The sequence below is a fragment of the Lichenostomus cassidix genome, chromosome 2 (assembly GCF_008360975.1).
Source record: "Lichenostomus cassidix isolate B80296 chromosome 2, HeHo_3.0, whole genome shotgun sequence".
NCBI classification, from domain to species: domain Eukaryota; kingdom Metazoa; phylum Chordata; class Aves; order Passeriformes; family Meliphagidae; genus Lichenostomus; species Lichenostomus cassidix.
In genome coordinates, this window is record NC_139482.1 from 51,275,953 (window position 1) to 51,299,246 (window position 23,294).

General features: G+C 43.8%; 1 protein-coding gene and 1 long non-coding RNA gene across 6 annotated transcripts in view; both read left to right on the plus strand.

The window, feature by feature from the left end:
• Positions 1-1,449, plus strand: part of TPK1 (thiamin pyrophosphokinase 1) — a 301,751-nt gene extending 300,302 nt beyond the window's left edge. For all 5 annotated transcript variants that reach the window (XM_085051533.1, XM_085051531.1, XM_085051528.1 and 2 more), the window contains one exon: positions 610-1,449. The gene's annotated coding sequence lies outside the window, so the exon portion shown is untranslated. The remainder of the gene's footprint in view (positions 1-609) is intronic.
• A 14,632-nt stretch (positions 1,450-16,081) lies between these two features.
• LOC146441354 (uncharacterized) lies at positions 16,082-22,426 on the plus strand. The gene is made up of 3 exons (XR_014849864.1): positions 16,082-16,989; positions 17,981-19,236; positions 21,249-22,426. It is a non-coding gene; the product is annotated as an uncharacterized LOC146441354 (long non-coding RNA).
• The last annotated feature ends 868 nt before the right edge of the window (positions 22,427-23,294 follow it).

Below are 23,294 nucleotides of genomic sequence, written 5' to 3' on the forward strand. Positions count from 1 at the left end.
ATGTGCACACAGTATTTTCTGGGCTTACATTTTTGCTGACAGCCTTCATAACAGGTAAAGTACCATCACATCAGAGTAGGGCAGTAGGGAGTTGTTGGTCATTCCATGGGGTTTTTTTGGCAGCCACCTTCATTGTCTCTGCCCACAGGGCGGGTCCCTCAGTGTTACTGATCTCCTTCAGAGATGAGCTCTGTACTTGGCTTTGGAGGGTTATTGGCTTGAGGTGCCCTACAAATTTTCACCAAAAGTCCATCTTTGGATTCAACTTTGCTTTGAATGAAAATTCATGGAGCTCTGTTCTTCAGATGGGGCCGTAATTTTGGTGGCCAAATTCTGCTGGATCTTTTCCATTGGCACACCAGCACAGAAAGCTTAGAGTGTCAGTCAGGCCTCCCACAGTAGATATGTGTCTAAATTGTTTCTTGTTTTTGAGGCCAGTTTGCAGTCTGCAAAGATAGAAGGAAGAGGAGAGGAAGTTCCCCAAGGAAAGCAGCAAAGAGCCTAATAGCCATAGGTGCACTGTGTGGTGGGGCAGAGTAGGTTGCTGAATGAGAATCCATATGTATAGGCATCTTTGTGGGTTTTGTCTTACTTGTTTTTTTCTTTCAGTGTCACAGATAAATGCTGGAGACTACCTACAGAGGAAGCTCACATTTCCAGCTGTGCTGCATGAGGAGCCTTGCTGTAAACCATCCCTGTAGTGGATGGAATCAAAAGGCACTGATTGGAAAAAAATTAACCTGATAAAAGAAGACATGTATGAAACAGTTCATGACACAGACTTCTGGTTGGATTAGATTTTTATGTAAAAAAGTATTAGCTGAAATAAAGCTTGTCCCCCAAAAAACATCTATTTTAAGTTGTTTTTCCTGGGGAGAAATTTTCTGGAGAAACATAGCAAATCTTGCCTGGTTTAACAGTGTGGCTTTGTCCTGAGTTTGTACTATGGATTCTCTAGAGTAGGGTAGGAGGTATCAATTGTCCTGTCTCACCTTCCTTCACTCTGCCATGATGAGCTCCTCTTTGCCTGCCAGGCTTCAAGTTTGGACTTCAGCAGCTTAGGGGAGAGGCAGAGTCCTGATTTGTGCCCAGAAAGCATTTGCTGTTCTCCTCAAAGTATTTTCCAACATTTATGGATTTTTGTATTGTCCTTTGTTACTTAGACTTGGTCTTCATGGCAACTATGTTACTGTTCTGTATATATTTACAAAGAGCCACCTGCATTTACAAAAGATAGGGAAAGGTTTACATCTCCTTGGCATGTGTATTTTTTTCACTGAAAGCTAGACAGTTGTTTCTACTTCTTTATGATTCTTGCAAGGTTGGGGAAGAAAGTGATGTGCTTGCATGTGTGAATTTTCATGGCAGTTTTGCAAGTCTGCATTTATGGCAGTATCTAAGCAGTACATAACCATTCCCTCAACAATAAAAAAGACTATTGTTATCCTTTGTAGTAGTGTGCTAGTGCTCACTTGCTTCTGAATATTGCTGAAGCTGAAGCAGCACCTCGGGGAAAGGGACTATGCATGCTCCAGGAATGAGAGCATACATCATCCTATGTATGCTCCAGGGATGAGAGTTCTTTTGATGAGAGTTTTACTTTGCATATTTACACATTTTGGTTTGTAGTGTTTCTTGTCCTTTGGAGGACATGAAAGATGCTTTTAACTATTGGCATGTTAGACTGTTGTGTGGCATCCATCCCCCTGGATCTGGACACTTATGCATGGAGAGTGAGATCAGCCTCCTCTTCAGCCTCTCCCATTCCATGCTGCCTGCCTGCCATAGCGCAGATCCCACTGCAGACTGCAGAACATGGGATGGCAGGAGCCAGAAAGCTGCTGGCAGCTGCAGCAAACATAGTTTTGGGATCAGCTGGAGAGGAGAAAAGACACAGTCTTCAGTATGAGAGGCAGCTCAGCCGCTGTATGCTGGGATGCCGCATGTGATCCCCAAGTGGTGTGGGAAGGACAGAGTAGTAGGTCTGTCTGAACAGGTCTCCAAGCTTCCCTGTTTCCCTGTGGGGTATAACACCATATTCCCTACCCTGCCTCAGGGGGAAGGCTCCCATTCCCTCCAGCCCCAGGCAAAGGGGAAGAGCAAAGTGGCAGGTCCTGCTCATGCTCCAAGGCTGGCGCTGCCTGGTCTCAGCAGGAGCTCCGTGGCATGGCTTCACTCTCTGCATCCCAGAATGGGGAGACCTCGCAGTCTGGTTTTCTTATTTGAAGGATTACTGCCCACACGCTAGAAGAAAGTACTTGTTGTGGACTTGTGTCGTTTCCTGTGGTTGCACAAAAAGTGATACTTTGGTATATGAAGTCTTGCTGAATTATCTCCTTCCCATCCCATGATGGACTGCAGGAATTGAGTTGCTCCCCTGTAGGAGGAGCCGGAGGGATGAGTGGGTGGGCAGAAGTCACAGCCAATGCTGTGCCCAGGATCTCTTAAGCCTGCCTTGTGGCAGGCCATGAGGCATTAGGACTGGAGGAGGTAAGGCAAAATGTTGGCTTCTTCCCCAAGGGGGTTTTTGGGGGGGATGGACTGTTACAGAAGAGCAGCATTTGGGGACAATCTGACTGTCCTTCATGAATTTAAGGGGCAAATCATTATCCCAAGAGACAGCAAAAGTGAAGAAAAAGAGTAAGAAAACTGGGAAGGTGGCCACTTGTGGACTTAGGTATGTGAGGAAGATGGGCCACTGCAGACAGTGGGCATCTGCATATGGTCTGGGTCAGAAAACAGAGAGAGCAAAGACAACACAGCAGCAGAGGTTTACAGCCCAAATGGGAATAAGGTAGGGAAAGAAGAGAGAGAGGAGAAAGCAAGGTGATGGTGCAGGAAAGGTTAAGGGATGTCCTTGTTGGAAAGTGCTGCAGGTAGCGTTCTCACATTTTCAAAGGGAGCAGCATAGTAGCCCCATTGACTGAAGCCATGCTAATGCTCCATTGTTTGACAGTGTTGTTGAATGACTAAATAACTATAAAATTCAGTCTTCGTAAATTGCTAAGATATATTGGACTTTTATTTTTTTAATTCTACATTATCATAAATGTGTTTGATTAATTTATATCTTGAAAAAACATTGGAATATCTATGTGCTTCTGACATTTAAAAATTAATTCTAGCTTTTCATTCCCCTAAACAATCCAGAGACTCCATTTGGACTTGATAAGCACATCTGCATGATTTACGATAGGAAGAAAGATTATTTCCCTCTTCAGTATCTCCACAGATGCCAGGGAAGAACATAAATGGGGAATTAATGTTAGGAAGGAAATGATAGCTCAGATTCGGGGGTCAGGAGGAAATGATGAAGTGCTTGTGTTCCGTGTCTTGGAGTTTAGCCTCATTAATTATAGAAAGGCCACTAGATCAGACTTTAATGCCATGGTTGTGAAAGGGAATGTCTCTAGTCTGAAGCAGCCAACAAGCCCCATCTTTTGATTTGTGCTGCTTAATATTCAGTGGAGATGAAATGTGGGGATGAGGGAGAAGTGCTATTAAAATAGATTTTTACCAGTGTTGGATTTATTGTGTATAATTTTAAAGATGACCTTTTTAAAAAAGGCTGTGTTCAATTTTATTTGAAAGAGAGCACTTGGGAGATTTGTGTCTGTATAATGTTAGACACAATATGAGAGAAACAAGGGCAGTATACTAAAATGGCATTGCTAAATGATACTTCAGACTAAAAAAGGTCTGAAGAGAAGGTTTCTACATAGCAGAAGAAATACAAGGAACTTAACAGGGGAATAATAATTCCTCCATTAGTTGTTCAGGTCAGAGAGAGAAAGAAAAATCAAATGCTTACTAGCTTCTCTGAGACAGTGATTGTAACAGTTTGTTTTAACACAATTGCTACTGATGGCTGTGGTTTCGTTCTTTAAGGTGCATCACTTTTTAAGTTCTTCATTTGTTTTCTGAGGGGTTTTTTGCTAGTTAATAGTATTCTCCCATAATTTTTGGGCTCATCCAACAAAATAAATCAGAAAAGGAACTTCGATAAGCAGTGGGCAAAATAATGCTTCCTCTTAAGTCTTGCTCTGGTAAATAGCAGTTGATAGTACAGGCCTTGTCCCTAACTTTGTAATTTCACATGAAGATTTTTGTATATATTAACAAAAAAACTACTGAATCCTTCTTAGAAAAAATGCTAAGAAGTAGTTGTGGAAATACTAATTAGCACTTCAGATTTTTAAAAAAGGGGGGACGGGTGTGCAAATTAAAACTGGAAATACTCTTTAAGATGATTTTTTTTCTTCCAGAGGACAAAATTTGATTAAAAATGAAGTGATAGTTTTCATTTTATAGCAAGAATATGTCAGCAGAAACATTTTTCAGGGGTTCTGTGTGTGTGTTCACATATTTAAAAACGGCTTTCCAAAGTCTGGCAGTGGATGTGTGTATTATACACAAGGTTCAATCATACAGTGGACACAGAAGCAGCAGCGAGCAGAGTGTATTGAACTGTCTGCTCCTGTCTGCTTCAAGCCAAGATGACAGAGCAACCAACATACTTGGTAACTATGAACAAGCAGCTCATCCCTGCATGGCTGCAGTGTCAGAATGTTGATTGAAAATCACCCTTTCATGATGAAGTCTTGTTTTACTTTGTTTTGGCTTATCTGCACTTAGTTTGTGAAGCATGGCCCATAGTCCTTTTCAGCATTTTATACATGGAGTAACCTAAACCTTTCCCTTCTGTGATGTTCCAATACACCTTCTACTCCATTTGTGGCTCAGGATGTCTGTTCCATTCCATGTATTGGGATCATGACCCGTCGTTGGGGTCAGCTGAACTGGGCCCCAGTTCTGCTATCATTATATGCATTTTTGTCTAAAAGCTCTTTCATTACATGTTGTCCCTCCCTGAGGTCCAGGATCCCAGCTGGCTAGGAGCGTGGGCCAGAATGCTGTCTTTTTCTTTTGAGGGAAAAGATGTTTCTTCAGCTTTTTCCTGCTGTAAAACTAAAAATTTGAGAGAAGTTGAGAGACACTGCTTTATAAGGATGAGAACCATTCGATGGGTAGGGCGAAGTGAGCAGCTGAAAGGATGGAGCTGGACAGGCAGAAAACCTTCCTACCACTAAAACGCAAAATAACTTCTTGCCCTTAGTTCTTTAACATTTTTTTCCCCAGCTGATCTACATAGAGTTGGTTGCCTGCTTGTCTTTTGTTCCTGCCTTCAGGTTAAACAGGACATCTCCCTTGGCCCAGGTTAAACTTGTGGTACTGTTGAGGTCTCCTGAATTTTGCCAAGTGTCTGTGCTAAAGCAGACATGTCACTGATTTGTACAGGAGCTGTGTGCTTCAGGCATGCTGGCGGCATGTGTTTTCTCAAAGGGTGCCTTGGAAACATACTCTAAATATGTAATAACTTGAGCATAAAAGGATCCAGAGGAGTTTGGGTAAGTCAGAATTGAAAATCAGCTTTGGAAGGTTTTATAGGGATGGGAATCGTTCTTGAAACTTCAAAATGCTAGAATTGCAACGTTTCTTTTTTTTTTATGCACTCTTTCACTACACTTCTGAAGGTATTTTTAAATGCCTCCCTTTGCTCCTTTCTGCCCTCACAAATCTTCACTCTCTGTGTTAAAAACTTAAATGGCTCTGGCACTTTTCACTATTTCAGTCTCTGGGTGCCAAGGAACCTTGATAGGACCTGCTGTTCAGTGAGCTAGAGATAGCATCTCTGAACAGTAGACCGTTCGTCTTTAAAGGTGATTTAAGAATGGTCTGGAAGTGTTGGTCACTAGAGAAGCAGTTTTGCTCGGTCACTGGTTGAGAGCGTGATCTTTCTTACATACAACTGGGAACAGGGCAAAGCTGCTTTCCACCTGCAGCATGAAGAAGCTGCAGACCTTTCTTGCTGTTGTCTGGATCAGCAGCATCCTCAGTTAGATTTTTTTGTTTCTGCAGAAGGAATAGTAAGGCTCTGTCGAGTATTCTGTTTCTTTGTCTCACCGGTAATGTTCCAACTCTTTATTGGTGAAAAGGAGAATCACCTGGTCAAGTGATACAAATGTGTCCAGCAGGTTTTCAACACAGAATTGCCCATGTTCCCAAGTCCTGTCAGTAACAGCTGCGACTGGAGCAGGCAATGAAATGTTTGTAAATCTAATTTCTCTCACTTCCTTTCCTACTAAGATAAAAATCAATTACTTCCATTGTTGCTGAAAAGATAGAATCCTGCAAGATGTTGTTGAATTAAAAAATAAATACCTGAGGATCTAGCAATTTCTGCTGCTTTTATTATCCAGGTGTCACTTCTACTTAATCACGGAATTAGTGTTGCAGAACTGTCCAAAATGTTGGAGTAATCAGATTCAGGAAGTTTCATAGTGTGTTCTGCTAACATCATGGCAAGTTTGAGTCTGTTCTCCAACTCCTGAACCAGTTCAAATGCTTGCTTTAATAACGAAGTGGAAACATCTCAATGGCAGCATGTCTGCAATTTTGGCAGCAGGTGACAGCCCCAGGCATTTTTTAATTAGCAGCTTTTTCAAATTATTAGCTAAATTAGTCAAGTATAAAATAAACTTCCCCAAATGATATCTTCAGATTTGAACCTTGCATCTGTCTTAATGTGTGGACATACTGCCATCCAGGTAATGCTATTTCCTGAATTGTGTATCTTCGAGCAAATTAATGGCACATAATCTGTATGATATCTGGGTTACTTTTATAAAATTCATTTGTAAAGCACCTGCCAGCTCTTTGGTACTGGCATTTGTAATATTACAGTTTTCAGTTGTAGTCAACAGCACTTTTTCCTTGTTGCCTGCAACAGAGAACATGATCTCGTATGTATTTTTTAAGTATAAATCATTAATTTTCATTCTCCTGAGTATGCAGATGGAGTAAAAGTGCCTCCTCTGGGCCTGCAAAAGCTGTATCCTGATAAGAACCTAACGCTGAGTCAAGCCATGAAATTGGTATCACAAGGCATTATTGTCCCCATCTTTGGAGTTATTTTGGATTTTAATATTTCACTCTTCTCGCATAAAAATAAGCCTGTAAGAACCTAACACTGTAAAATAGTAAAAATAATTCATGTTATGTAACAGTGTAGCTGATAAACATCACCTGAGAAATTTTTCTGGGCTAAGGAGGCTAAAAGTAGTTTCTTCACACTTTTACCCATGCCAGGCAGAAGCAGAGCATGCTCATAAATGTTCAACCCCAACTCACTTATGAGTGTCCTTTCTGCATCCATTCCTTTAGGACTCTGTCCTCACTCAACCCTAGGCCTGATTTTCACTTTAAAAGAATAGCCTGCCCTTAACTATTAATAACCTGCCCTTCTTGTTACTCCTTTGCGGCTGCTGTCTGAATAAACTGGTATTTAGACTCCTACAAATAGTTTATAGGCCTGAACCTGACAAACACAACGGCCACTGAACATGATGTAATTAATTGTGAGTTAATCACTAAGCTGTTAAAATTCCATTAAATGCTGAAAAATCTATGGCTTGTCTACCGCATAGATTTAAGGCTTTTAAAGGCTAACAAATCTTTGTTATTGTCAGTTCAGCATTATTGATACCTTTGGCCTTTAAAATACTCAGCTTCAATTACTTAAGTTAGGGTCTTTTATTGCATCAGCAGGTTTTTAGTGCTAATCTTACTGGTGGTCTGTAGCTTGTAATGGATTGAGAGATGTGATGCTAATAAAACGTCTGATTTTTATAATACTTGCAAAATGTTACACAGAAAATACCCAAGATGCCTTTTTCTGTCCTTTTACCCTAGAGCAGTGAATGCCTCACTTCTCAGGGATTGCAGCCTGAGAGGAGGCCAGCAAACATGAATTATCACATGAACAATCCAATGAAGCTGTTCTAGATGGATGAGACTTGACTAGATCCTGAGTACTTGAGAGGACTTGAGCAATGTGGACACTGCTATAGCTGTCATAGGCTCTGTGTCCTCTCTTGCAGGAGAGGATAAAGAATCACAGTTGGAGTTACTTGCAGATTTCACATGGCTGGCTACGTACTCTGGAAATAAATGGCAAATACCAGTTTGTTTCAGTGTTGCAATTGTTACAACACTGACAAATTGTAATATGAATTGAGCTGGCCTTCCTTTTAGACTGAAACAGTGTAAGATTAAAGGTTTTATACATCACTCCTGGCTTTTCTGTGAAGTGAATCTTATTTATGTCCTTTTTAAACATCCATAATTCTGCTCTAAGTGCTTTGTCTATAGGCACCATTGCACTATAGGGTTACCTGTGTACGAGCACTGACCAGGCAGTCTTTGTTGGCTGCAATAACGCGGCTGGTCCTTTAGATCTGAAATTGCACCTACCCAGCATGCAGCTGAAACAGAGCAATGGTGTTCTGCTTCTCCCTCACTCAGTTCCTCTTAGTTTCCTGGACCATTTTTGTTTTCTTTTCTTTTCCCTGGACTCCACGTTATTCCTGGGTGTTAGATCTTGACTCAGCCTCTTGTCTGCAGTTAAGTAGTCATGTAGCTTTGGCCTACCTTACTAGTTGTTGTCAAGCATAGAGTATCTGCATATTTTTCTTATTAGACAGCCTTTGTTAAATCACTTACAGTACTGTCTGTGATGGTGTCACACTCTCTGCCACGCCTTGAATGTAGCATAGAATGCAAAGATTCTTCAGTGTTCTCTGGCTCTTAATTACCTCTGCAAATTGTTTAGCAGGATGATGTTTTCTTGTCTGTCCATAGACTCCTGAGCTTTCTTGGAGCTGCTTGAAATCTTAGCACCTTCATTAAATATCCCACTCAAGTCCCTGGAGTGGAGGATGTTTTATTCCATTCCTTAATCCCAAACCTCAGGTGGAAATGCTACCCTGCTATCCACAGCTAGCGCAGTTTTCAAAATCCTACTTCTGGCTATCTCCAGCTCCTGTGTTGTCCTAGCCAGCCTTGGGAGTCAGAGCCTTGGAAGGGGACAGAAAATCTCAGAGCATCTGACAGCTCCAAGGTCTATGAATACATAGGCAATCTAAAGGTTAATTTATCACACCCTGTGGACTTTCAGGTTTTGCTTCTCCAGATGGGTCCTCAGGGTAGTGAGCCATCTGTAGCTTCTGTTTCTCTCAGGACTTTTTTCTGAAAATACGAAGTTTACAAGATGTTACTTCTCAAAGGTCATCTAGCAATGGTGACTTCCTTGATTCTGCTGACATAGGTTGCTTTTGCCCAGCTAAAACTGTGATCCTGGGAGATTTTTGTAGGTGCAGTTATTGCTATCTCCAAGCATTGGTGGAGAAGTGTGTGTTTCGGGGCAGAAAGTCAACTAGTGCTCCTGTTCTGTGAAAGGCTCCCTGGCTACACCACATACACACACACAACCACCTACCCCCACCCCTGGAGTTCTTCCAGTGTGCCACAGGTGGCAAAAACAAACCTTCTCATTGATCTCCTATAGCATTAGCAAGATCTCCATGATATTTGGCATCAGCTCCATCCTATACTTAAGGTTCACATGGCTCCAGGAAGCGCAGGGCTGCTCTGGTGGCTATTGGATTCTGGCTTCTTTGACAGAAGCCCACGGGTTTGGGGGGTGTGGATAGAGCTGCACATTTGGAAAGAATTCTCATCATTGTCTTATTGTCATTATTGTCTCATCATCTGGCTTATTTCTAGGAGACTGTCAGTCAGAAGAAATTGACAGAGCGGTTTGGATGTCCAACCTTCGACTTTCTAATGCCTTCTCCAGTGTCCCTTGCTGATTGTTTTCACAGGGACTCCTTTAAGAAAAGCACAAGTGAAGATTGTACTGTAATTTAGGAGATCAGAACAGGTTCTTTTGCTCTGGGTGAGCAAGTTCTTTGTACCAAAGGATACTAAAGATGAGGTGTGGAGATCCATTGCATACTGCAAGACTTGGACTGTGTGTATTTGGAAATGTACATTTAGGTTTGCATCCCTTGTGGCAGGGGTTACATTTTCACAAAGTGTTTCACAAGATACTTCTAAAGTTTCATGTATTTGGATTGCAAGAACTGATGCTTTTTCACTGATCAAGGCCATTTCCAGATGCTGGAAAGAACAATTGAAGTAATTTGGCTGCCCCAAGGCAAATGTTCATATTCCTTTTGCCAGCCAGGTCAGGGTGGCTGCTGTGTGATATGAGAGGCCTCACAGGAGGTGCCTGCAGGTCTGGCTCAGTGTCCCAGGACATCCATTTCTGGATATGACTGTCAGTGTGCCTGTGGCACTTCTGAATTGCCCAGAGGTAATACATTCTAAGGCACTACATGAAGAGACACCATCTTTCTGGGAATATTTCTGGTGTGAGGACCAGGAGTGCCAACACAGCAGACAAAAAATACAAACAACTTTTGAAAACTTTGACTTTATTCAGTCACGGAAGATTTACACTTGGAAAACTGAAGTCTTCTCTACTCATATGCATCTCATTGCATAAAAATTCAACAAATTGATACCCTTTTAGATTTTAAAATACTTTGGCTATTTCAGCTTTATTGCCTTTTATACCATTATTTGGAAACTGGTTTTGTTTGTTTACATCCAAACTTCAGATTGCTTTTCAGTACTGCATTTCACTATGGTAGCAGATGTTAGTGACATTTTATAGAACATAAATAACAGCTGTGAGCTGTGAAGTCATAATTCTGTCAGGGGATCTTTCTTACAGCTTGTCAAAATAAAAGAGCAAATTTTGAGTGACAAATTTGTATGCATTTGCCAAAAGTTTGTTTCAGGCGTTGCTGGGTACCTGCTGTTTTCATGGAGCCAAATACCATGACCTGTAGAGGCTGCAACAACAAATGTGAAGATGTCCTAATATGCACTATTTGTACATCTGAGAAGATGCAGTGCACGGTGTGTGGGAAGAGTCAGGAGTTTCACGTTTCTACCATAATGAACAGAGTATTGCTGTCCCAGGGAAAAACTGGTTAACTCACATGGCTTATAACAGGCTCAAAGAACGTTAAGGCAACTTCCCGGCCCGACCATTCCCGAGCTTCTCTGCTGGTCACACTCCCAAGGCCAGAGACTTCCGCTGCTGGGACCGAAGCTCCTTCACAGCGGGTGGCTCCAGTGGGAGCTTGAATCCCCACCTCTCCCAGTCACACGGTCAGACCAGGTTTCCTCACCAGTTCGAGCCCGGCTTTCCCATGGCAGTCTCAGAAGTCTCGTCCCACAAAGCCATTTATTCAGGGCGCAGCTCCACAGAAGCAGCCCCAGCTGGTGCCTCCGAGAAGGGTAACCATCAAAGGCACCGCGGGCTTTTATCCCATCACAATCTACCCGCTCACAAGCCTCGCTCTTCCTCCCGGCTCTCTCAGTGTCCATTCATCGGCTGTGCCACCAGTCTCTGTGCCCTTTGTTATGCAAAGGGTGGCAGTTCACGGCCTCTCGTCTTTCTGGGCTCCCACCCAGAGCAGCATCAATCTGCATCTCGAACTGCAGCTTGCAAACCGGGCTACCTGCCCCAGGTGTGTTCCTCAACAAAGGGGCCAATGGATTTATTAATGACAAGGAAGTGGCAATCTGTGAACTAAACTTTCGGGATCAATATACAATAGGTAAACTCCAATACCAGACGCAAAATGTTCATAAGCAGCCACTAAAGTGTTTAGGTTTCTAAGCACTTTTCTGCAGTTCATCCTAAACATATGAACACATATTCACAGTAATGTACACCCCCATGGTACTATTTCTTGTGCTATGAGACACAGCAGTGCAAAGAGGTTACACATGAGGAACATCTGACGTGTCTGCGGGCTGTGCTCTACAGATAATTAAGGTATCTCGTCGTCTTGCACACATATTCTATTCTTTTGCCTGGACTTTGTCTCTGGGGAAGTTGGGCTCTTTCAACTTCGGTCTAACATTTTTTGGGATGTTTTCCTGCATACATAAATTTATATTTCATATTTTCATAAATATATCAGTGAATGATCCTACATAAGAATTTTTAAAAGTACTCATCAGGCAGACAGGGTGTCTGACAGACTTCCTTGGAGTCAACAAAGCAATAGGATCAAAATAAATTTTGAAATCTAATTTAATCTAATCAATTGTCATTATAATTGTAATCACTTGTCATATAAGTTTTTGAAGGCAAAGCACAGAAAAATTTACTGCTTATTTAAAAAAACAGTCCATAATTTAAAACATTTACAGTCATTTTTAATATATATGTATAATAAGTAAGCCAAGAAGAGATAGAGAAATCTTCCCATACAAATGAATATTCAGGTGTTGCTGAAAAATCTGTTTAAGTCTTGCCTTTATCAAAAAAGTGGTGTCACGAAAAGGCATTCTGTTTCCTGTAGTGCACTTTTTCAACATTTCAAGCTTTTCACCAGGCAAATCGAGTGTTCTGTACTGTAGCTGCGGAATGTAAACGGTGCGGTGAGTCCTTCCGCTCGCTAGATGGCACCGCTGCCCTCGGAACAGAGTCCTCCACAGGCCGCGTTTTTGGGTGAAAAGTTTCCAATGAACGCGTTAGGTTTATCCGGGTTAACGGTGCTTTGTTTGGGGCCTGCAGATATGGCAGGTTAAACAGATTCCTGTCGATTCAGTGTTAATTGTTGAGCCTATCTGGACTGCTCGTTTTTGCTCTGGGTTTGCTAGTTCTTACTGTCCGTACACTGAACAATATTGCAGAGATTGTGCGAACCCAGTTCTACATTGGCTTGTCAGCACAAGAAGAAAGAGTGGTCCAAGAACTGAAATAAAAGTAATGTACTCTCAAGTGCACGTGGTTCGGGTTGTTTTCAGATCTGTAAGATATGTGGACTCTGGAGAACAGGAATTATCTCAGAGGAATGACCTGAAAAAACAAGCAACATCTTTGCTGCAGTGGGGGAGAGACAGTGAGAAAGGAAAGGAAGAACAGAATTTGAGCCCCAAAACTGCTCTGGAGGTAGGGCTAAGCCCTGGGGGAAGCACAGACCAACTAAAATGTTCACTGAGGCCACCCACAAAGACCTTTTGGAACTCCTCCAAATCGGAGTGGTTCTCAGAGGTGTGATTTGTTGTCTGACCCAATGGAAAAACGAAGGAGAAATGTTTGATGAAGAGCTGAGCTCAGTTTGGAGTCATCTGCAAATATTCTTTCCTTTAAAGCAAAATTCCAAAGGCACACATGGAATTGGTACTTCTTTTTAAATGTATTTTTTTAAGCAAATATTTGTAGTATTTCCCATACCGAGATGGTACCCACATACAAGCTCGCACATTAGACCCTCCAAGAAGACCCCAGTTGCTGAGGTTCAATTCTTGTGCAAGTTCAATTTCTTTCTATCTGTGTACATATTTGGCTCCTTATTCAGGAAAATGAAGGGCTATGGGGTTAAATAAAAGGCAGGAATCATTGCTGAAGGGAAAAATGGGCATTCCATGGGAAGTTAAAAATGGCAGAATGAATTCATGGTGTGGAGACAAAAGGAAATGGTGTATTGCTTCTGACATACAGTAGTTTGAGGGCATACTGACATACAGTAGTCTGAATTGCTTGACCTCTCAAAATGATTCCTGCTTGTCCAAACTGCTCTCTCCAGGGGAGAACAGCCTGATGTCAGCAAGTCCCTTTATAAGCGCTGTCTTTCAGCCAGCTGGGGTACATGTATTGGTGGCTTGAGACCCAAACTCTAGATTTGTTTCTTAAAATGCCTGCTGCACAGTCAGTTGTTCAGGCCTGCAGCCAGTAAAGAGATAAACAACAGGATGTGAGCTTCTACAGGAAAATCAATCAAATAATGGAATAGTTGTAAATTGATTAAAATTCATGTGTTGTGAACTGCTTTTTGGCTGTCCTAATTTATTTAAATTATGAGCTTTTAGTCAAAATGGCTTTTACTTTCAAACTTCTCAGCTGTGACTGCTGGGAGCATCTAACTCGATTTGATGATTAATGTTTCAAGGGATTAGAAGGATATGATAAACTCCAAGTATTCTAAAAGCAGACTGAAAAGCTTATTGGGAGCATTAAAAATGAAGGAGCCAATATTAAAACCAAGGGAATGTTCACATTTCCAAATACACATGGGGAGCAGAACCTCTGGTGTAATTGCTGTAGTTGCAGCTTCATTGTGGCAGAAGGCTCCTTCAGCTGATGTGTATTAGCAGGAGGGGGATTTGAAGAGAAAGCCATTGCAAGGCTGTTTTGAAGTGGAGAGGGGAATTACAGGTGCTTTGGTTGGATGGAAGATTCTGAAGATGTTTGAATGCCAAAGGAATGGATAGAAGCTGCTAGAGTAATTGGGTAAAGTATTAAGATGGGTCATATTCAAGAGTATTGTTGGAAAAAAATCTTACATTAATTGTTTTATTCCTTGTTTGCGAACAATAACGAGCTTATTTAGAATGGATATTGGGTTTCACAAAAAGATGCTCCTTGCTTTTTTCTGCTTACCATGAAAGGGGGTGGAGGACTTCCTAGAATAACAGAGACATAGAAAATGCATAGAAATAATGCTAAGTGTGACACCCCCCTGCTTGCTAAATGACTACTTAGAGCTCACAAGCTAAAACCTCACACAGACCACACCTGCCCGTGCCTTTAGGGGCCTCCTGGCACAGTGCATACACTGTTCACATCAAAGCTTCCTTGGAAGATGGAGGCAAGAGAATACCACCCAGCATCTTTTTCCCAGCTGCCCTCCATACTCAGGCACTACTGTTACACTCAGGCTCTCCATTCCAGCTGCTCTGCAGCTCAGTTGCAAAACCACCAATCGCTCTGTCCCCTCTCTGATGGACCAAGAACAAAAAACCCGTGGCTACGTATAGAAGAGGTGGACTTTTACTGATTTTGACTACTCTGAAGAGCTACAGCTAGGGGGTGTGAAGATTGCGTCGGGGAGAGCCTTATGCCTAAAACTACATCAGCTTCTGGGAACTTGAATGCCGTGAAGAACTACAACTTCTGGGGGAACAGGCTGCTGGGAACACTACCCTATGCCTAAGAGTAGGGCTCTTCACTAACACCTATGGTGGCAGATGGTCGCAGTGCCCAGGCTGAGCACTGGTCATGCATCCCTCTGCAGCGAGCTGCAGAGAGCTGGGCTGGAGAGGCACAGTCAAGGGGAGAAGTAGACCTCCTCCTCTTCCATATGCCCTATTTCCTGGGTCTTCTCTCTCGGGGCCTCTGCGCAGGGCAGTGGCGCAGGCACAGCCACATCAGCGCGCGGCTGTCCCTCAGCACCTGGAGCAGCTCCTTGCAGCAGCCGTGTCCCTGGCAGCAAGACCCTGCAGAGGCCGAGGGGCTCTGGTGCTTCTGAAAGCACAACACAGGGAGCCTGATGGAGGGGGGCAGAGGGGCCTCAGGGGGCTGAGCCCTCTCGGGCTGCCTTTGGCCTCTGCGGGAGAAACTCCAGCCTGGCTGGGCTGCCCCGGGCAGAGGCTCCGCCTGGTGTCCCTGGGGCTCAGCCTGGACCCGATTCCTGCCCAGAGGCTGAGCCTCGCCGCTGCCTCCGGGCCTTGGGCAAAGGGCTGCCAAAGAGGCCCAGCACCCTGGCAGCCTGCTCAACTTTTCTCCGCTACGGGGACTCTCAGCTCTCCCCGACACCAGCTTAGCCCAAGGCCTTGGCAGCTCCCGACCCCGCCCCCAGCACTATCCCACCTGCCTGTCCTCCCTCCCTCCGTCCCTCACCTCTCCCAGCGTCTCCAGAGCGTTCTCCAGAGCCACCAGCCCAGGACGCCCGTGGTCAGCAGGTCCGGGGCTGCGCAACTCCAACAAAGCAGCGCCATGTGCTCCAAGGGCTTGGTGCCTGGGGCAATGTCCCGCTGCTCCGGGCCCTCGGGAAGCAGAACCGAGGCGCGCGGATCCGCTGCAGGACGGCTGGAAGTGTCCACGGGGTGGCGGAAGAACCGCAGCAGCGCAAGCGGCAGGAGCCAGGGAAAGCCCTGGCCGGCCATGGTGCTGCGCGACCAGCCGACACCTCCGCACAGACTCTGGCCGTCGCTCCGTGCGTGCCAAGTTCTGCCAGGGCTCTGGGTATGGACAAGGGCTGGCCAGTGGTTGCCAGGCACCGCGCTGTGCCCGAGGGCTGTGATGTCCCAGAAGCACGGACTGCATGGGCTTGGAAGAGCCGTGTGAGGTCACCGAGTCCCCCCTGTGACCCATGCCCACCACGGCAGCTGGACCGCAGCAGTGAGTGCCACTCCCAGGCACGCCCTTGAAGGCCTCCCACTGTGGGATTCCACGGCGCCCCTGGGCAGCCCATTGCAATACGGAATGGCCCTTTTCGGGGAGAAAGTTCTTCCTAATGTCCAACCCAAACGTCCCTTGGCACAGTCCCAACCCCTTGCTGGGGTATCTGCTGTCTCCTGCCCTTGCGCACTTCTGAGAAGGCTGGCGCTGCCTTGTCTGTAAGTTGCCTGTAGGCGGGAGAAGAGGCTGTGCCAACGAGTGCTGCTCAACTTTTGGGCCATTCCAAGGGGTTGCTTTCCTTATTCTTTCTACATTTGCATTAAAGAAGAAAGCATCAGTTTGGGAAAGAGCTGTTACTTTGTGCAACAGGCAGTTGGTACAAGAGTAAGTGTCAATAAATCGAGCAGGGAAAAAGACAGGCTGGAAAATTGAAGCGGTTGGTAGCTGTCAGAAGGACAGGGTTCTGGAAGAGCTTTTCGGTCAGCAGAGCCTCGAGTTTTAAGATGGAGCCTGCGCAGCACACAGAAAGCAGTTCTGCGATGCAGCTGCTGCGGCAACAGCAGGGCAATCTCATGGCCCACTCAAGTCCTGTAGCCCTCCAAGTAAAGGCAAATGGAGCTCAAAAGGGACAGAAGTTTTCTCTGAAGGCTTGGACTGGATCCATGCCCAGAGAACAAGAGCAGGGAGAGAATGAGGACCACAGGCAGTCAGCTTAGACAGGTCTGAGGAAGTGTGTCGAGAAGCAGCACAACCTTGGAGCACTGACCAAAGCCTCTGCAGCCCCTCCAGAGGAATTCTTTAAGGAGGAGCACGACAGGAGACGAGGTGCAGCTCCCAGGGATCTGGGGAGCTGGACCACAGTCTCTGTGGGCCAAGAGGTGGGAACGGTGCTCAGTGAAGGGTGGCCCCACTTGAGGCTGCCCAGCCACGGCAGGGCTGTGTCCTGGGCCTGGTGCCAGCAGCTGCTGGAGCAAGCACCCCCAGCACAGGAGGGAGCTGGAGCCACCCACAGAGCCCTGCAAGGAGGGATGGAGCTTCTCAAGTCTGCTGGGACTTCAGGGTGTGGATGGGGCCTCTGCCTGGGTCTGTCAGCAATGGGGTCTCCTCAGCTGTGAGACACATCCTATTTTTGAGGCAGTGAGCAGCCAAGGGAATGACTTGCGCAAGGAGGAGGGCAGGCTGTGGAGCATTTAGAACGAGGATCAGGATGTGGGCAGGATCTTCCCAGAGGCTCTTAAGGGCAGGTACAGTTAACAGCAAAGGAGTGCCCACAAGGATGGCAGGATGAGGAGGACTTGGCACTTCTCCTTCCTGCTGTCAGGAGAATTGGCCTATTTGAAGTGACTGGACACAAATACGTATGAAATGGAAGAGAAACAGAAGGAATTTGAGCTCTAGGTGCAGTCTAAAAAGTCAGAGTTCACTGTGCTGACTGACATGGAAATGCCAGCAGTGCCCTGGCAGGCAGGAAGGCCAGCTTCCTGGCCACCTTCCTGTGTCCTGAGCAGCCCAGAAACACGGGCCTGGCAAGTGAGGGGATTGTTTAGCTCTGCCCTGCACTCAGGTGGCCTCACCTTGGATATTGTGTGCATTTTTGGGAGCTCAAACAGAAGGAAGATAGAAAGTTGTTGGAGACCTTCCAGGGCAGGGCTATGAGAGTGGATAAGGGCCTTGAGGGGAAGCCATATGAGGAGCTGCTAAGCCATAAATTACCAAAATATCTCTTAGCTGAGGGTACTGGATTTTGAGGGGTGAATATGGTACCTGAGAAATCCTGTATTCATGTGAGCCTGGGCACCTTGTTGGAGAGGAAGACAACCTCACTTGATGCTCAGGACCAGGGAGTAATCCCTGCTTTTTTATTCCTAGACAATAATTTCAAGGCAATGAATCACCGTCGCTAGCAGCCTGTGATCTATAATCAGTCTGGTATGTAGCAGGAGCCTTGTATTTTTACTTTGCATTTAGTATCACATGCAGTCTGACATATATCTTATAATTTAAAAAGGACAAGAGAAAGCAGATACTTGGCCAAGGACACAGATTCTCCTTGTTCTTATGTTTGTGAAGGAGAGCTGTCTTCCTTGACAGCTACTCCCTGTGTGGGGGTATCACTTTACGTACCAAAGCTTTAGAACTCACTGGATGGGATGAGGGAAACCATGATGGAGCACTGAAGAAGCAGATTTGCATATGGCCAGGGCAGGGACACATCCCTGTGAGTGTCAGCAGTGTCCAGGACCGAGCAGGTGATGTGCCCATAAGAAGCAATGCTGTGAGGTTTCACTGCAGCACAGCCACTTGGCCCTGAGTAGCTGTAAGGAAAGTATATCATAGAGTTGCTCAAAAAAATACTGTGACTGCCTAGATGTTATTCACTGTTAGTCAGGATTCCAGATTGTGATGTGGCTTTGTGGGACATGCAGATGGAGTTAGCCCAAATGAAAGACCACCTTCAGAGGGAAAAACACAAAAATTGTTTTTGAGGTTTGGTAGAAATTTTCATTGCTGACATCCTCTGATGAAACCTGTGGTCTGACTAAAAAGGAGAGGGAAAAGTGTAATATTCACCGCCAAATCATCCTTATTAACATATTAAAGAACCTCTTCTGATTTTGCTTTTGGTAGTTCTGGTACCATGCCTCTCTCCAGAGAGGGAATAAAGAGGGCTGAAGCAGTGTTGAGTTCAACATATCATATTGAAGGAATGGAAAAATCAAGATAACTGTAGGAGTAATACTGTAGTACTAGCTGTTGTACAGAGGATGGTAATTCAGAACTATTAAGAATATCATTAGAATTATTCAAAATAATAGAATAGTTATGATGTTCACCGGAACTTGTCAGATTATATGAGGTCCTTTTGCTTCAATCTGGATTGCAGTTACACCAGAATGAGGGATGAACACATGGTCTCTGTCTTTTCCCGCCTGTAGGATAAAAAGAAGCCAATTCTTTTGTAGATGCATATCTTGAGAAGCAGTAGGCTACCAGTTTTCTCAAGTGGCCTGTAGGTTCCTGCCATACCCTGAGCAATCATTGAATCGGAATTCCCCTGACTAACTGAGGGCAAAGTCCGAGGAACAAGTCAGCCAGGGCACATTTTGAAGACTTTCACAGACTTGGTAACATTGCACAGATTACACTCATGGTTTACTAAGAAAGTCTCTCCTTTCTTCCCCCCACTCCCTTTTCTGCTTCCACCCAGGAGCTCTAATCCTGCTGTTGTTAACAGCTTGTCTTGGGGAAAACCCCTCGTTGATTAACTTGCAGCTCTTCACACGTCTGAATTTCCAGTGAACCAAATAGGGTTTATTTCTTCAACCTTTCAGGGTCAAATGAAACAGCCATAGTCAATCCTACCAATGGATCAGAGGTTTTGCAAACCTTTGGAGCTGTTTAACTGAACTGCCAGAAGGGTGGTCTGGCTTGATAGAAACTGCCCCTTTTTAGGCTATGCCTTTTTTTGGAGATTCTTATCATACCTGATCTGTGCTTTGTCAGGTCTCACAGGCTGCATGATGCATGCAGAGGTAATCCAGCATCTTAGACTGACAGTAATGTGTCTGTGATAGAAAAATGAATTGTGACCCCTGAGGAAAAGGATTATCCCATAATCCTGCTAAGGCAGTGGAGGGGCTCTGTTAAACCAGCTGTGCTCCTTGGCAGAGCTGACTTTTCTGAAGGGTCTGCAGGATGCTTGCCTAGCATCTCTCCCATGGTACTGTGGAGCCTAGAGTACAGATACTGCTGTGAGAACAGAGACCACACTGCTGAGCTTCTGACCACATTGGCTGATACTGCTTTTTAGTGGTTATAAAATCACAGTTGCAACTGTGATGTGTAATCTCAGATGTGGGCAGGATTTATCATGGAAACAATTGGATTTTGGCTGCCTTGCTGAATAATAGCTCATGTTGTGAGTGAGAAAGTTGCATCAGAAACCAACAGCTGGTTGGCTTACAACTGGAAAATGTAAACTAATACTGTCAATATAAGAAGAAGGACATCACCAAGAAGTCATGTCATTTGATACACTGTTGAAGTAGATCTGAATTATTGACTCTGTCAACAGTTGAAATACCAAATGTAGATAATATTTGCTTGCCACTAAAGGGGAAAAATAACTATTAGATTCTTTCATATAATTTCTTCTGATGTTCTTGTCGATGTGATTTGATATCTTCTGTCTCCTTTTTGAACAAGACATCAAAACGTGGGTAAATTAAAATATTAATAATATTGAATTTTAATTCTAGTCAGTTTAGAACTAATCTAGAATACTTCTGGATTTTTTACTTGGACAAGGATGAATTTTTGAGCCAGCCTGTCCAGCCACAGGCGTGCAAATTACTCACTCTCATGAGGGCGAGAGCCTGGGAGTGAGAGCATGCCAAGAAGGCTGTTCTCCCATAAGTATCTAGGATTTTACACAGAAACTCTCTACACGCTAGACGCTGGCCCTTCCCTCCTATTACTTCTTCCATGTGCCGTAAACAAGAAGATGATTTTAAGTGAGGAAATCTATGAAAGTTTGAGTAAAAGGAGAGACCTTTCATGGTCCTTCACAGGATCCTTAGGCAGCAGTTTGGTGCTACCTCTTGGATAGACTTGTTTTCTACTTCCTCATTTCATGGGTTTTCAGCCACTTCCACATCCATTTGTAGCAGAGAGGATGGAGAACTGGAGTGCCACATATGAGGATAATTAAATAGACCTAAAATAGTCTAAATTGTGGGTTCCTCTGGATAATGAAAAATGAAAGTTTTATTAAATTTAAAGGATTTGCACTTTAAGAAAATTTTAAAGATTTTTAATTCAGACCTAGTAATTCTTTGGAAATTTTTCTTAAGATAGGAAAGTCATCACAGGTGTTTCCCAGCTAGTTATTCTGCTGACAACGTTTTTTGTTTGGTTGGGTTTGGGGTTTTTTTGTTGTTGGTTTGTTTTTGGGTTTTTTTTTTGTTTGTTTGTTGGTTTTGGTTTGGTTTGGGATTTTTTTGTAGGGTTTTTTTGGTTGTTCTTTGGGTTTTTTTTTTGTTTTCCCCAGGCAGCAGTAACTGTAATGCATGGCAGATTTCAGGCCACACTGTTCTCTTCATGATGAATTATTTATATAACCTTCTAACTTTATAAGGCAGCATCTCTGTGTCAAGCATCTGCATCATGCTCTGCATCATGCCCTGGGACAAAAACACTTTACTGCCTTGAAAGCAGAAGGGAACATTGGTAGGTAGGATTTCCTAATCTCTAAACTATACCTGCAATAGGACAAAGGAACCCGCATTCCTGCTACAGTAGCAGTGGGGGTTTTAATCATTGTAGTGACAAGAGTGAGACAGACTTTGGATTAAACAGCAAGGGGAGAAAATGCCTAATAATAAGAAAAATTGATCCCGAGCAATGGGAATAGCCTGCTCTAGTAGAGGAATTAAACAGGTTAGATGAAATGTCAGGTATAATCATGCACTGAGTGTGATGTAATCCAAGGGGGTGACTGAAGCTTGCTCTCTTTTCATGGTCTCATTACCCAGGGTCCTGTTGTGGACCAGTGCTTCTACCACATCAACTGATTTCTTAATTTTGTGCAAGGTTTCATCATTACCATCTGTTATTTGATGCTTTGGGTTTGGATATAGAAAAATGTCACAGGCAAGGACAATGTGTTCTATGAAATGTGTGTTCATTGTCTTTTGTAGCCCTTGCAGCAGAAAACATTTTCAGCCTCCCTAGTAGATACTGATTGCCCTGGTATGAGGCAGGGACCACGTCACCCTTCATCTTGGTGAGCTGAAGGGTGGATCAGCTGGGAGAGGCCCAAAGGCAGCATTTGAGATACTCTTTTAACTGGAGATAAATAAATATTAGGGTAGATCCTGGATATCTACTGAGTATTGTTTCTACACTGAGTATTGTTTTGCTGGAAAGGCAAAATGTTTTGCTGGAAATGCACAATGACAAAATTCTGATGAAAGTGGTGGATGTCACAATACAAAAGAACATCTGGAAAGGTGGAAGATGAGACAATGCTTCTTGAGGAGACATAGCACCAGATAGTTTCAGTGGTGTGGAGTGTGTATGTGATTGCCAGCAATGGATTTCCACACAGTCTTTGAAAACAAAAAAAATTACCAAAGGAACATAAAATTACTGACTTCAGTTCTGGTTCTACACAAATAAATCTTCTGGTTTCAGCTTTTATTCTGCCCTGCTCTACCTTTACCTAATATTTGAATCTTTAATTAGAGTAAGTAGATACAAACTGAATCCTTACTGGATGCATGAACCTGGATTTCAACACCATATCAGGTTTAATGGGATCATTGTCTGTAAATGCAGCCCTCATAAGTGGCCACAAGTCACAGGATTTCTGCTTCACCACAGGAACTGGCAGAAAACAAAAGGGAGGTGGAAATTAAGAAAACAGCTCATCATGCAGATAGGTAGTTGAGAAAAGAACCACGGTGCCACAGACGGAAGCATGCCTTTGCTGGGGCTCTGGAGGTTTGCATCTCCAGCTAGTAGGAACTTGCCAGCTTGAGTGGAGTTACCTTGATATTAAGGTAAAGCATGTTTCTACCAAATTAACTGATGGAAGGAAAAACAACCTCCTGCCACACACATACTATTTCATACAACATTTTTCCACACTTGTGTTATGTTTTTGCCAATTGAATTCAGCTTTCCTTGGGGCTGCTGGACTTAAAGAGTTTGTCCTTTTATTTACCCAGAGAAGAGATGCATCTTGATGGTAAAAATACAGTGCCCTAACATTGCTGGATTTTTTAAACACCATTTTTTGGACAGACCACGTTTTTATTTCTGTAATGCATTATTCTTTTTCTTATATGCAATATTTCCATCTGATGGGTCAATACGAGTCACAGCAGTGACTTCAAAGATGTGGATGTTTGTCCACAGGAATTTCAGTCCTAAATTAATTTAACAGTTGTAACTGAAATTACCTGCATGAAAAATATAAACTGCTGAAAGAAGAGGTGGTGACAGAAAAACCTGAGATATGTGCTTTTTCTGAATACGTTAGTAAAATATACAAAAACATTCAAATAACCACAAGAAAAAGTGTTGCAGGATTTCTACAGATGCTTCCTTGCTCTTATGGGAAACTTGTTAATCTTAAAACCTGTGAAAAAGATGCATATTTGCTGTGTTCAGCATAATT